Source organism: Tinamus guttatus, unplaced genomic scaffold (genome assembly GCF_059628265.1).
Source record: "Tinamus guttatus ecotype Peru unplaced genomic scaffold, ASM5962826v1 Tinamus_guttatus_pri_ptg000710l, whole genome shotgun sequence".
Classification (NCBI taxonomy): Eukaryota; Metazoa; Chordata; class Aves; order Tinamiformes; family Tinamidae; genus Tinamus; species Tinamus guttatus.
Genome location: NW_028289244.1, coordinates 1,916,321 through 1,931,447, shown reverse-complemented (window position 1 = coordinate 1,931,447; position 15,127 = coordinate 1,916,321).

The following is a 15,127-nucleotide window of genomic DNA, read 5'->3' as shown; positions in this document are numbered from 1 at the left end:
TTAGGATGTGTTGTGGTGACTGAGTCGGTCCCCACCGGAGTGGGCTGTGGTTAGGAGTGGGCAGCAGGACACAGGAGGAAGGGAGCATGGGTGAACTGGGCCTTTGCCATTCCCATGACACCGGGGACCAGCACAATAAATGGCAGAGCCAGATTTGCAAGGGAATCTAAAATGAAATTAAACCATTTGTGTTTGCTTTAATATAGGGATGTGTGATATTATCTGTCTACAGCATTAGTCTGTGCTGCTGCCTTTGAAGCTCGTAATTGGTACTAGGGTGGTGTGTTAGAGCTTCCATGTTAGGCAGATTTTGAATGAATCTCGGTTATCCAGACAAATGGGCATTTTCATGGTATTACCCACTACCACATGATGCTACATATTCCTCATCAGTGGCTGCATTCAGGTTTGGGCATCATTGGGGCTTGGGGTTTTTCCCTAGTTAATTAAGGGTTGCGAGAAAGGAAAAAATATTTGGGTGTTGGAGAGGAAAGGTTAAACAAGGAAAATGGTGGTAAATGTAGCTGAGTGATGCTTAAGGTGGTCACGGCCTCTGACACTGAAGGGGTTAGAAATCAGAACTGCTGCCCTTCCTTCAGGCAATGCAGCTAAGGGTGGAGGTACCGAGTTGGGAAAAGCAAAATGCCCATGAAATAGCAGGATGTGGCCTTGAAAACGAAATGTTTAAGATGGAGGTTAGCTCCCAGCATGGGGAATGTGAAGGAGAAAGCATCCTGGTGCTGCAGGTGCCCAAGCACAGTGGTTGGAAGGACTCCAGCCCAGATGGGTGGCCTGTCCTCTGCTGTTGAGGCAGGGTTGATCTCGAGCACAGCAGCAAGGAAGCCTGGTGGAAAGTCCTGCCCTCTGGACCTGGAAAACTCCCTTGCTGCAAGTCCCTGGGAGGTTTGGTAGAGAGCAGTCCCACAGCAGCGGAAGGGTAGGCCACATACAGCCCTTGACAGGCTTTGGTTCTCTGGTTTTGGGTGTAGCTGTTGACTCCATCACACTGGCTTGCATGAGGTCTGAGCTGCATCTGCTTTGTGCAACGGCTTGAGTTTTTTGGATTACAAGTTCTGAGATGATGGCTGCAAAGGAATTTTAATTAGGGAAGTAAGAAAGGTTCTGCTGGGAGACGGGCAAACCGCAGCAATTATGAGCAGTGAGAAAACCAGCGAGGAGCAAGTATCAGGGAATTCATAGAAGTCTTACGAAGAATTACTTAAATGAGACTGTTAAGGATGACTGTCACAGATTTTTTTTTTTTTCAGAAGGAAAATTACCTAAAATTACTAAAACTGTAGTAACTTCCACTCCTATGCTTTACCCAATGTTCAGCTGAACCCATGAGTCCTTTGCATTTTTCTTTAGAAAAGAGCAGATGCTCCTGCCCAGATTCCGGATCTTGTTCATTTTGCCAATATAATGCATCACTGTTTTGATCTTAATTTATTTGACTAACACGAAAAGGAAACACTCTTCCTCTGGTGAAATTCTGTCCCTCCTGATGTGGCAGCCCCAGGAGATGGTGGCGGTGGCTTCCTGCATTCTGCTTGGACACATGTCTGGAGCCCTGGCTGTTGTCCAGGGAGAGTAGCTAATGCAAGAGGATTTGCCTTCAACAGAAGCATGCTGCAAAGATCAGAACAAAGCAAGTCCATTTATAGCAGCTGCTGCTGTTTTGCTCTGTATCTCACCCTGGATGGGGCTGTAGAATTGAACCTCTTGTCATTCCTAAGTGCCCACCTGTAATTGCTGCCTTTATAAATAAGGAAGTAGGTGTGCAGAGATAAGTGGCTTACCAGAAGTCACACTAATTGCTCTTGACGTTCATCATTAAGTGGTGCAAGGCAGCAGAGAAGGGCAATGAGACCTACTACGCTTGGATCAAGAAACCAGATTACACCTGGACTAAGTTATGTCTGGTACCTCAAATACATGCTGGCAGTGCTGGCCTCGGCACAAAGCCCAGAAACCACAGTGGAAACTTTCCTTCTAACAGCCCATTATTTGGTTGGGAGACTCTGTTTCTGCTCAATTCCAAGTACCAGCACCCAGGAATTCTGGCCTATATAAAGAATACAGATGCAGACCCCCAAGAGATGAGGGGACAAAAGGCAGCCAGAAGCAGCTCTTGTCTTCCTACCAGCACATGTGTTTTGAGTCAGGTGGAGTGGTCCTTGCTGTTGTGCCTAGCCCTGTCGACATACAGATATGTCCTATTTCTTGATCAAATCAAATGGAAACTGCTTATTAGCTCCTAAAAGCCTGCAAAGAATGTATACCTCTTCAGTTGCAATTAGCTCTCCCACTCACAAGCGCAGTGTGTGCACACAAAGGGTCTGGACAGTTCTTCTCTAGTTTAGAGGGGGAACCTGTATTTGCTATGTAAGATATGGAGTAGATTTTTGCAGATTTAAAACAAGATTGATCTCTGAGTTTTTCTCCATATCACTAGAGATAGTCCCTACTACTGTTAAGCACAGAAAAAAAGATCACTCCTTTAACTACTTAATTTGAATACTCAGAACAAAAGGAAGAGTGGGAGGAAGATGTAGGTCAAAGGCCTCAGGAAGATGCCAGGTGAATGTTCAAACAGCTGTAAGATCGGTCTCTACTAAGGGCAGAGGTAACTTTGTGCACTTCAGCTGTTTCTATGGAATTTTGCTCCCATTAGAGGAAATCTTAGGGGCTGGGGGAGTAATGAATAGTAATAATTAATAAACTTGGTTCTTCTGGGACACGTTGGACACTGTGGGCAGGTCCAGCAAGCCTGGCCCTGAGACTGAGAAGTGTCGAGTGGACCCGGGGTTATTCAGCTCCTGCTGCAGGTAGTTCAGGAGACCCCAGAGGAGAGGACAACTTGCTGTGGCCCTGCAGGGCTTTCTCTAGCTTGGAACAAAGCTCATGATTAGAAACAAGTGTAGCTGCTTTGCATCTCCAGCTGAGACAAACCCACATTTAAAACTCAATGCAAATGGTTCTTCTTTGCAGCAACCCCTGTGGCAAGTTCACCGCTCCATAAGGTCGTGTACACCTCGCCCGATATAAGCTGCCATTGCTGATGCTTCTTGTTCAAGAAGAATCATCTGTGTTCTTGACCGTCTCGGTCATAACCCATCTTGGTGGACTGTAGTTCCTGCTCAGAGGAGTTTCAATAGCCGAAACCAGAGGTTGGCAGCAAAAACTGTTCTCTTCTCCTTATAAGTAAGTACTATGAAGGAGTAGGGCTGTATGACTGATTTTTCTGATCTGAGGTACTAATGGATGTTTGTAAGCCTCTGTGACAGGGTAAAGTTGTAATGCTGGACAAAATCTGCTCCTTAGTCATTTTTCTAAGAGGCTGAACAAAACGCCTTTAAATCTTGTGGGTCAGTCAGAGGAGAACAGGTCACAGGAGAACCTGTCTCGGCTCTACTGGCAAGCAGAACTTCAGCTTTGCCTCCATGAACCTATAGAAAGTTTCACAAATGCAATAATTTTGCTTAGTATCTGGAGAGACCTGCTGTTTGTAAGAAAACTCTGCACAGATACTGCTTTTTTTTTTTTTTTAGAGGAAACCCACTGAATAACTACCAGTAAAACAAATTGATTTTTAACATAGCCCAACTTAAAAAAGACACCTTCTTGCCATAAAGCTAAAGACTTCTAGCCTCTTGCTTTTAATATGGCACTTCCTCTGAAAATGGTTGCAGATGTAAGTTTTGCCTGGCAAGCCTGTTATATGACGAACCATGCTGAAATAGCTGTTTCCCCTGTGTGTTGCTTGCCCACATGAAGAGCAAATAATTCTTCTTTTGAGAACAGAGAAACCTTGTTCTTTTGCCCGCGACCTACTTGAGTTTTCTGAGGCTCTGTTCTGCAGGTTCCCTTTGACATTACTATGGCTCGCAGCATTTTGGGGGCATTTTTGGGTGGTTCTTGTAAGCCTTTTAACTACTGGCTGTGCTCACCATAGTTTGTGGCTGGATTTCCAGCCTGCTGAGGTGACAGATCAGCATCAAATAAAGGAAATGGACTGATGAGGGAAGCTGGGGGAACAGCTAAGATCCAATGTTGTACAAGTTGGGTAATACAGGCAGGTGAGTTGGAGGAAGAGGTGTAGGGAGTCTAGTCTAGAGGGGAGGCTGGGATAGAAAGATGCTGCAGAGTCAGCCCAAGAGTTTGAGACTTTGGGATGGAAGGAGAAGGGCAGCAGGATGGGAGGAACGGAAAGAAAGAGAAAGGAAAACCCGAAGTAGGTCAAACTTGACTTCAAAGAAGAGCCAAACGCTAAAGCTCTGTGTGCGATCTGTGCTGGGAAAGTTCACAACCATTTTTCACTTTTGGGCTGAAGTAGTAACCTATATGCAGAGCACAAGTTCACAGCTGAGCTGCCAGAGGTGATCCGTGAGAGCCTGTAAACAGGATACCTCCCAAGAAGGCCCAGGCGTAAGGTTTAATGTGGTGTCCATCTCCAGAATTTGTCAGAAGGTGCCTTTTGCACGATAATTCTAAGTGGGGTGGGTGAATTGTTTGTCTTTTGCTCTCTCATGCCCACTGCAAACTGAGATAAGGACTTTTGCCTCCTGCAAAATGCCATCCATGGCTCTGAAAGCAGTGAATGTGAGTCTTACTCTTTGGGGAATTTCTAAATTGACAGCTCTGAATTATGAGGGGTTCCATCTCAGCTCGGAGCAGATGCAGAGATGCCGAGCAAGTGTGGGGAGCTGGCAGTGCAAAACCTAGTCCGGGCCTTAAAATGAGAATCGATTCATTTCTTACCTTTGTGACTCCATCTGAGAGCTTGAAGGTGAGCTGTGAGAGCTGATCTCTCCAAGGGAGGTAGGAAAGTGAAGAGCAAAGTGTTTTCTTCATAGAGAATGAGTGCTTGTTAACTGGCAGGGTATACGTCTCTGGACAGTTTTTCAAGGCCTGGCTCACTTTTTACAGTTCATCGTATCACACTCTTGCATTTCATAGTTCAAGAGATAAATCTTCTTGCTCATGTCTTGAAATTGATTTAAAAGGGAATAAGACCTAATAAAATCTGGTGACATAAAAATGTTGGCTAGAAACCAAGTTCTGGAAGTTCTTGCTTCATATCACTTTGCACTCCAGTGAAGGTCTTGCTTTGCCCTTTTCAAAGCATTTTCTATAACTCAGTAATGAAGGTAGCAAATTAGACTAAGGTTTCATCTTTTCTGTGCCAAATCTTAGACTGCAGAGTATGTGGTGCTGAAAATTGGGAAGGGAATTGCTAGAGCTGTAGAGGGCAGTGGTCTGAATAAATGGAAAGCAGATAACGGCTCCATTGGAGCCAAATGTCCAGAAACATGGACTGCAGTTTGGAAGAGTTTTAAACATTTTCCTTCTACAAGTGATGGCTGTCTGTGGAAATGAACCCAGGCACACCCCAACCAGTTCAAATGCATTTTATGCATTTAAAAATTAACTTGGAGAGTGATGTCGAAATAAGCTTGCAGTGTGAGTATTTGAGGAATACCAGCTGCCATTAGAAACAAGCAGGATGTTTCTGCTCAGAATGCACAAAATGAAAGGGAAACCATCTCCAAGTTCATGACTCCCCGAGGATGGAAGAGCAAAACTTGCAGCTTTATGGGAACCCAAAGCTCTCCACCAAGAGACAGGATTTCTGCAAGAGGAGAAACCTGAGGCAGAACAGAACGAGGTCTCACATTCAAGTTGCAAGTTCATCAGTTGCTGCCCTGACTGGGAATCACAGTCAGGATCATGTTGGATGGAAAGAGAAGCAACCAAGTACGGACCAACACGATCAGCAGGATGGTGACAGCCACGCTCTTTAGATTGGAAGAGATGCTGCTGCAGAAGAGGGATGCCCCAGCAAAATATGAAAACAAATGGGATATTTTCAGCTTCCAGGTTGCTGCGCACCTTAATGTCTTACCAGAAACAGTGTTCTGTAATATTAAAACAAAATCTTCAGGCTATGGAAGGTAACCAAGGAGAATTCAGGCCTTTCATGGGTAAACTTAAAGAAATATGAGAGTAGATGTACAGGGAAATAAGTGATAAAATCTTCAGTTGTTTTGGAGAAAAAGGCAAAAAACTTGGTGTTTACAAGTGAGTCAAACTATTAATCTTAGTACTGAAGAAGTAGGAAGAATCTGGAGGTGTCTTCTATGCGACAGGGAAATTCTCAACAAACTACCCCATCTGAAGCAGGCAAGAGCAGAGTCAGACCATGGCCCCAAGGTGCTTCTCAGGGAGGCCCTGGTCTGGTGCTAAGGTGGTCTGAAAGACGGCCCGAATAGGCAAATCCCTCCGACTTCCAGATCAAGAAGGGGGATGGAAGGAAAGGATGGTGTATATGTAGGAAAAACAGGGACTTGCTTCCCTTGTGTATGAGCCCCAAATTATTAAACATTTTAATCAATGGAAAATAGCCCTTTTATAAGGGAAGAGGTTTTTCAAGTTATGACCAAAGCGTCTCAGCTGTGCAGGTCATCAGGGCAAGTGCTCTTTCTAAAACAGAGCTTACGTTTGCTTTTGTTCAATTGCTGGTTGGGTCATGGCTGCCTTGTGGAGGTATTTCTCTAGAAAATACCACAAGTCTGTGTAGTTTGGAGCAAGCAGTGGCCTTGGGGCCAAGCTGCACAGGAATGACCAGTTACCCCCTCTGGAGTCCGTCATTTCTTCCCTAAACCACCAAATTTCAACAAGCTGTATGGTAACTGTGGAATGTGCCATGGAGTAACCATTCCTGATAGGGAAAAAAAGAAACAAAAAACAAATCAAGAGTTTTCCTGCTTGTTTCAGAGAGACTCTGTCAATAAGAAATGGTAAATGATTTATTTTAAGTGTGTGGGTTACGTGATGAATGAGGATGGGGCAAGCCCATATAGAGGATCAGGATGGTGTGAGGGCATGTGCTTTTGTCCTCAAGAGGCAAAAAAACTGAGTGCCACTTGTAATGCAAGCCCTTGAAAATGTATTTTGGAAGGTAAATGTTGATCCGTCATGCTCCCCTTGTCTTCTGCCTTGCAGGGGGCATTTCATGGAATAATAGCTCAGCTGCAACAATTAAACATGACTCCTAATTGCCTCTATTAAGGTTGAAAATATCCTGCAATAAAGCAGGGTGAGTGGGAGCGTGAAGCACGGAGCAGTTATAAGCAAGTATATAAACTTGTTTAGACAGACTGGATGCGCACACAGCGTCCGTGTCCCAGCTTTAATGGATTTGGGGGATTGGAGGAGCCCTGGGGCCGACCCACACGGCCTGGACTTGCTCCTGGCTCTACCCCTGGCAGCAAGAGCCCCCTTCCCGAGTTTGTGTGGGAAACATTCCTGAGTCATTCCCTCTTTCTTCTCCCTGACCTTTCTGGATGGGTTTTTGTGGTGTTGGTGGGGCTGGAGAACGCTATTTGCCCCACTGATTTTTAACAATCTCTTGCAGAGCTTCTTTGCCAGCATTGAGCAGCACATTTGGAGGTTCTCCTTGCTTGCAGTGGCAGAAAGGCATCCTGAGAGCGTCTGCCCAGGACAGCTCTGCCCGCTCCCTCTGGAGCCTGGATCAGGAATTCTGCTTAGCTCGCCTGACATCCGAATGACAAATCCACTAATAGTAATGTTGGCACAAGACATTTCCATTTCTCTTTAATGATTATTAGCTCATCCTCCCTCGGTCGGTGCCTGCAGGTTGCCTCTGCCCTGTGCCTTTCTAACCAAATGGGGGGCCTGTCTTTGGGCTGCTTTGCCCTTGTACGTCCCATAGGTTTAGACCTGCGCTATCCCTGGGCAGTGGTCCTGGAACACATTTGATTAATGTCTAGTTGTTTTTTTTTAAATTTGTTTTTCATTTATTTTGAGAAATGGTGCCCTCCATGCTACTTCTGTCTAGTTTCCCAGACATTTTTCATATATGTGCATGAAAAAGTCTATGGGTTTGAATACGAGCCTCATGTTATATATTTTTTTAACAGGCAGAGCTAGTTCAGCCAAGCAGAACAGTAGCTGCTCCAGCAGAACCTCTCCCTTTGTCATGATTTTAAGTCTAGGTTACATGAACTGAACCAAACTGCTTGAGATCTAGTCTAGAGCCTACCAGGACCGTGAGAGAAGGGCTTATCATGCTTAAGATCAGACTATGGTTGTACAGAGTTAGAAAATTGGGAAAAAAAATATATTGAGCCTAATTTCTCTAGAAAAATGTTTCACAGTAGGGGCGGAATAACTTCATCTCTGAATACTTGCAATACTTAAGAATGGGAGAAGAGGAACAAAAAAAGAAAGGTGGAGTGAAGAATTGGAGATATGGTTGAAAAAAAGGGGTAGAGACAGAAGATGAGGGAGATTCTGGTGTAGTCGAAGTGCGGACACCCCCAGTTTGGGGATGTGGGACGCACTGGGTGGCACGGCTGACCTGCTGCTAGATGAGCATTAAGGCACCCTCCTTCAACGTTATTTTATATCCTTGTGCGCTGGCTTCTGGCAGCGGGTGGGATGCAGCTTTCCGAATCTGCTGTTAAGCAGCAGCCTCCTCATCAGGGTGGTCTGGCCGCAATTCTGCTCCTGCACTGGGGTTCCTGGGAGGACATCACTCCGCTGTCCCTCACGAGCACTAAATATAACTCAAGAAATACCATCCTGTAAACAAAACACAAGCTTGATCCTTTCAAAGGGGCTCTTTAGCATATCTCATTCATTTGGCCTTTGTATAATAGCAACATAAGTGCTCAGAATCCGTTGGCCGCTGCACACTGCTGCAAAGCTGACAAAGCCCTTCTGTGCCCGAAACCAAATGGGGACTGGGCTCCTAAGGGGCTCATAGACCGGCATTAACGTCCTCTGATTAATGGGATCTTTGTCACTTCCACTAAGAGGCATTATTCTTTTTATTAGGTGCATTTTTCAGGGCTTAGTGTGCCAAGTGAGAAGTAATGGCCAACTTCTCTCAGTAAAGCTTTCCATCAAAGTTTAAGACCAAGGATCAAAAAATGCCTTTGGATAGAGACACTGACAGAGTATCATAGAGACAGAGACATAAAACACTTTGATTAAAAGACAGCAGATACTGATAGCACTAAGTATTAGCAATGAAATGAAGAGCTTAATGTGTGTGTGTGTAGTCTAAAGTCAGTGGGGCTTTTTTGACTCCTGTCTTATTTTCTTCCAGTATTTTCACAGGAAAGCATTTTACACACTGCTATGTGTGTTCTTTCTTTCTTTCTTTTATTTTATTTTATTTATTATTTGCTCTGTTTAGGCTTCTGTTCCTTTCTCACATGCCAAGTCAGAGGAAGGAATTTGGGACTTTCTGAAGCCTCTCAAACTACCTCCCCTTTCAGGTTGTTCCACCTCTTCTCGGGGCGCTATGTACGTCCCGAGTCTCCTACAATAATGTAACTGTATTTCCATGCTGATCATTCTCAGAGCTGAGACGAAACTTGGCTTTTCCTTCTCGGAGGTGGAGCACTTCAAAGGGCAGAATTTCTTCCAAGAGAGGAAACCCACATCCTCACAGGATGCTCTGCAAGCTGTTAGCAGTGTTCTTGGTGCTGGATCCAATCCAGGCTGGATGCAGCGAGGCAGGCACATCCCTGTGGAGCTGGAGCTGCCAGCATCCCCAGGGATGAGGGCTGCTCTCGGCCTCGGCAGGAAAGCCAGACCTCGGGAAATGCTTGGGCTTCGCCTCAGGAAGCCGTGTCTGCCCCCAGACCCATGGGGATGAGGGGAAAAGCTGCCCCGGGGCCCAGCTTTGTGCACTGATGCCTCTGAGCCCTTTTCTCACCTCTTTCTCAGTGAGTAGCTGGAAGTTTTTGTTGCTGAGACCGGCGCCACAGTGGTCTGGGGTCTGACATGCAGTTGGTCTCCAGCTGCCTTGGGCATCAGTTGGGGCATGTTGGGGCTCTCGTGGTCAGACCCATGGACATATGGAGCAAATGTGCATCACCTACATCCTGCTTGGCATCTGCTTTATGTCTGTATGAACAACAAACCAGAGAACTTGGCTCTGGGCTTCGGGGTGTGTGTTGCCCCTGAGCATCCCCGTATGGCTGGCACCCTGCCCTGCATGTGGGTACAGATGGCTGCATATGCTGAGAATTAGGGGGAAAAAAAAAAAGAAATAAAATTAAAAATGAGGCAAAGTTGCAGCCACGTACAAACACAGGGCTGTGTAAAGGGGAATAAGAGCTGTTTCCAGAAGCTGGGAGGTGCTGGGATGAGATGGTTTCCCATCGGGAAAGGCTGAGATGGAGGAGTTGAAAAGCTTCATGGGGATGCACCAGCTTTATTGATTTCTGGGGGATAAATTACAGTTAGGCTTTGCTTAGGCTTTATTGCTTTAATTTTATAGAGAAAAATAATTATAAGCAGAAAAGCTGTTGATGTGAAACATTTAAACTGTACTGAATCCTTGCCCTCTGGATGCAATCAGGGCATTAGCATCAGATCCCGGGGGAGTATCCACAGGGTTAATGTTGTTATCCACAAGGCCCTGGCAGGTTCCACAGTGCTCAGCAGCAGTGCTAGCTAAAATTCCTTTAGGGATAAATCCCTTTTCTATGCAATTCCATGAATTCATATAGCTGGGGATGGAAAGCGTACAGCTTGGAGTGGAAATTTGGAGCGCGGGTTACGGGAGCTCTAAGGAGTCGGTTTTGGCAGAGCCGGGAGCGGATGCAGCGAGAGACGCTGTGGCTGGGGTCCCCCGTGGGACACGGCCGCACAGCCGAGCTGCCTCTCAGCTTCTTGGGGGGGAAAAACAAAAATTTTGCACGGAGCAGCCGCAGCTTCCATTGCAAAGGGCCGTTTGCCCTGTGCTAACACAGTCCTCCCCCTCCTGCAAGGGATGTGGTTACGGGGCGCTCGATACCCAGCTTTAACCCTGTGCCAAGGCTGGTTCTCAGTCCTGCAAGGTATTTTTCTCCTGGGAGGGGGTATCCTCCTCCTTGCTCTTACAGCTGTGCCCTCCTTGCCAGTCTGCTGAAGCTTTTGCTGGCCAGTCATAATATTTTGATTTTTTTTTCCCCAGGAATACTGGGGGCTGGGGAATTAAAGTGAGAATTTGGGCTTAACATCTGTGAGGACGGTGGCAGGCGTGGGGCTGGCCTGGCCTCCCGGGGGGACTTTGCTTCCCTGTAAGAAGGAAGCCCAAAATCGCAGCGCTTTAGCCATAGCCTGTGCTTCCCTAAGCCATAGACGTTCTTTTTGGCAAAGGAAGAAGTAGCTGGAAAGGAAACTCTATATTAAATAATACCTGCCCCAATAAACACCACCGCATGGTGAATCGATCCCTTTTAGGACGACGGATGGTTTAATGAATGCAATTTATTACACTAAATACTTCCTGTTATTCTGCTATCCTGTGCTGGTGGTAGCTGCTCCAACTACTTCAGTGCAATCACACTCATATTCACTCCGCAGAAGCAGAAACATTTTGTTGCAGCTCTTAGAGATACATAAAATCTTACATTTTGTAGTCATTTTTGTGCAAAAGAATTAAAGGCCTGCGGACTAGACTGTCCTGTTTGAAAGGGCAACTCCATTTGAGGCTGAGGATGCAGATACATAGTGCAGTCTTGTTTAAATTGGATCTCTTGGATTCTTAGGGCTTAACGTCAAGAGAAGCAGCAGTGCTGCAGCTCATGAACAGATGTTTTTTATTTTTTAATAATGTTACTTTGATTAAGGTTTCAGGCAGCCCAAATATGATTTGATTGAGTGATTGTTTAAATACAGCTAAACTTGTCCTTTATTTTTGGCGGGGGGACAAATTGATCTGACATGAATATTTGGGGGACAAACCTGTACTTGTTTCCAGCAGTGGTTCTAGTGCTTAAATTTTTCTGGTGCAAAGGCCAAACCAAGTCTGCTTTAGCTCCAGTTGCTCTTATTTGCCAAGGTGGAGACAAATGGGCATTTTACCCCCCTCCGAAAGCTGCTGGAGCCTCCAGCTACTTCACATCTCTGTTTTTTCAGAACTACAAGCATGTTTCCCGGATGGGTGGGCAAGGCTATTTGCAGTTTGGTTGCCAAAGTATGTCTAGGAGCTAGAGATGATAGAAAAATCTTTCACCCAGGGGCTGGATTTTGCCAGAGTGCACCTTATTTCATGAATAGGTTTTGCTTTTATGTTTTTCTTCTACCCACTGGAGTCTGGTCCTGTACAAGCAGTTGGAGTAAATGAAGCGCTGCTGTTAATCACATTGATCTGAAGCTCTGTAACCACAATGTGGAAGACTTGTCTGCTGAATTAGTACCTATGCTTCCTTTTCAATTAGCTCTTTGAGTACCCTACAAGTAACGTTTTGCTTGGCATGTATCTATCACCTATTTATCTTACAGACCATATCTTTGTTGCTTCTATGATCTTGCTTTCGAGACAAGATAATGATGTATATTTAGAACATACTGTGGCTTGTGCAAAATTGGCCTTTGATTCTTTGACTTTTCCTGAGAGATGAAGAGGACCGTGGTGTCCTTCAAGACGAGCCGGCTTTGCAGGTTTATTTCTTCCTCTCGGGTTTATTTGATCTCGCGTTCTCTGAAAATACTTTTGGCACCCGGAGCCACAACCGCCTGCGATGGTGGCAGAGCGGCTCCCTCCCGGTGTCAGCTCTGCTCCTCGGGGTTACTGATACTACACACGGTCTGGCCTCCAGACAGTCACCTCCCGGCCCCGCACATGAAATTAGAGAGTCTGCAGCAGTCGTTCGAGTTGGGGAAATCGAGTGTCTGCTCGGCCACCCTCTGCAACCTTTGTTTTTTGGGAAAGGAGAATATACGGTGACAGAGAGAGGCCTGACTTTGATCATTTGATCATATACAGGAAATAAAAACATAACCCAAAGGGAGTGAGTGCCAGGCGTAAAGCCGTTAGGTCAATCCCAAGATCAAAAGAAGCCGGGGAGTTTTTAGCTGTTATTGCATTCCCCTCTTGTTTTCTGGTTTTCACTTTCTTTCCTGAAAATTGACACTGCAGCCTCCTCCCTGGCCTCGGTGCAGCTGTCCGGCCCTGTCCCTGCACCCAGCTTTGCATGGCGAGTAGGGCACGAGCATCATCTCTGCTTGGCCTGGCAGGAGCTACGGGGGAAGAAAAACTAATATAAACCTTTTTAATCTATGCTTTAAACTGGGATTTATTCTGCCCATGAAGCTCGCTCTGCTACATGAATGATGCAGCCTAAATGGGGCTTCATTGCTCAAGAGGCGCGTGAATCCCCACAGCGCAGGGGCCACAGGGACAGGAGAACATCTTCCAGATGCACCTTGCAAGGGTGCGACTTGCACGCTCACGTGCTAAGGAACTGCTCCAAATACAGCCAAACACACTGGGGAAAACCAAGCTCTGGGCTGCTTTACCTTGATAAGGCAAGCTAGAAACTGCTGGGGATCCGGCCAGAGCTCCTCGGTAGCTGGGCAGGAGCTCCAGAAGAGGGAAGGACCAGGCAGGCAACGAGAGGGACAAGGAACAACCGTTCCGACCTGAACCATCTCTGCTGTCCGCCCAGCGCTTGTCCCAGGGGTTGGGGGATCCCCAAGGAGACCTTGTGTGATTACTTACTTGGTTCTGTGAAAACAACCTTGGCTAAAATCACTCCAACAGCTGCTGTTAAAGAGGGGCTGGAGCATCTTGAGAGAATGGGGAGTAGGAAGCAACAATGTGCAAGCATGGGAGGATATAACCCCAGGGAGCAGCAGTGGTCAGGGCTGGGCTTCTCCTGCCTTGGCAAATAGATGCCCCATGGGGCCCTGGAGCATCCCTGAAGCTGCGTTTTCTGCAATGTGGGATTGCTGGAAACAGCCCATCCTCCAGCACGTGATCAGGCGGCGGTCGGGGCTTGCATGTGTGAGCAAAACTTGATTTAAGTTTCTGAGTGTAAGAGGGGTGAAGATGTTTTTATCTAGCGTGGCACAAACAGCAAGGTGTCCTTGCTCATTTTATTTCTTCCACCAGGGTGCTCCTGAGCGATTATCAATGAATTCCTTGCAAGTTCAAATGCTGAAAACATTTCTGTTATTGAAAAGAGTCAAATCCAACTCCACCAAACAAATATATCTTGGATCTATGGATAATGAGTTTTTCAGCTGTTCAAACATGTCAGGTAATATGAATGAAGCCGTATTTGAATTATACCTCATTCTTAAAATAATGCAAAGTTAATGAGCTGCGTATGAGCAATAGAATGATTTTTTCTCATAGCTTCATCTTAGTTAGATAAATTATTTGGGAGAAATGGCAAAATTTTGCATAGTTTAGCTGCATAAAACTGATTAATGAGCACCAAACAAGTGCAAAATTCTGCCAGACCAGACTTAGCATAAGAACGTGCAGTGGGGAATCCACCCCCCAGAGTTATAATCCAGTGCTCCTTGTGCCATTGACATAACTCTGTCATACCATATGAACTCTGTGTTCATATGGTATGAAATAGCATCAGAACCAGGGTCATAGCTGCATCCATTAGTGATACAGGGCAGAGCTTAAAAATAATCCTTTGGCTGGCATGCAGATTTATATAACAAATAGTTATCTAAAATGGTTCCATTCCAGATTTTCCAGTGTTAAACTGTCACCTGAGTCTACCCAAGTTCAAGCTCCAAAGCTTGTGACAGCAATGGGCATTTAGATAGGATTGAAGTGCAGATTGTTTGTGGCAGTTACGGATTTCTAGTGTTCCGCTTTCTCCTTGTGAAATAAATTAACACACAACATTACCCACAAGGGGGGCAGGCAGAATAAAAGGGAGGACTGGAGTTCAGAGCGTGTTGGTGGTTTCTTAAGCTGCTGGCAGAGTCTATTCCTTCCAAACTGGAGTCCCAAGCGCAGAGCTTCTCCTTTGACAACATCTACTGCAGCCCTTCAGCTCATGGGGATCATCAACAGGTCATCCTGGGCACGAAGAGCAGAGCAGAACAGATGACACATGGGCCCATGCTAGGACATTTGCTGCCATCTTTTGGCAGATACTTGCTACAGAAAGAAATTAAAACTTAATCTTCCTCTCCACAAACATGACGCATCATCTCTGTTCTTTCCTAGCCCACCTACTGCATCCTCAGCTCCCTCCTTCCCTTCAGTGGGAGCCCCACAGATCTGCATGGAAAATAGAGCGTCCCGACTACGAGCAAGCAGCGATATTGCCAAGGGAGACACGGAGCG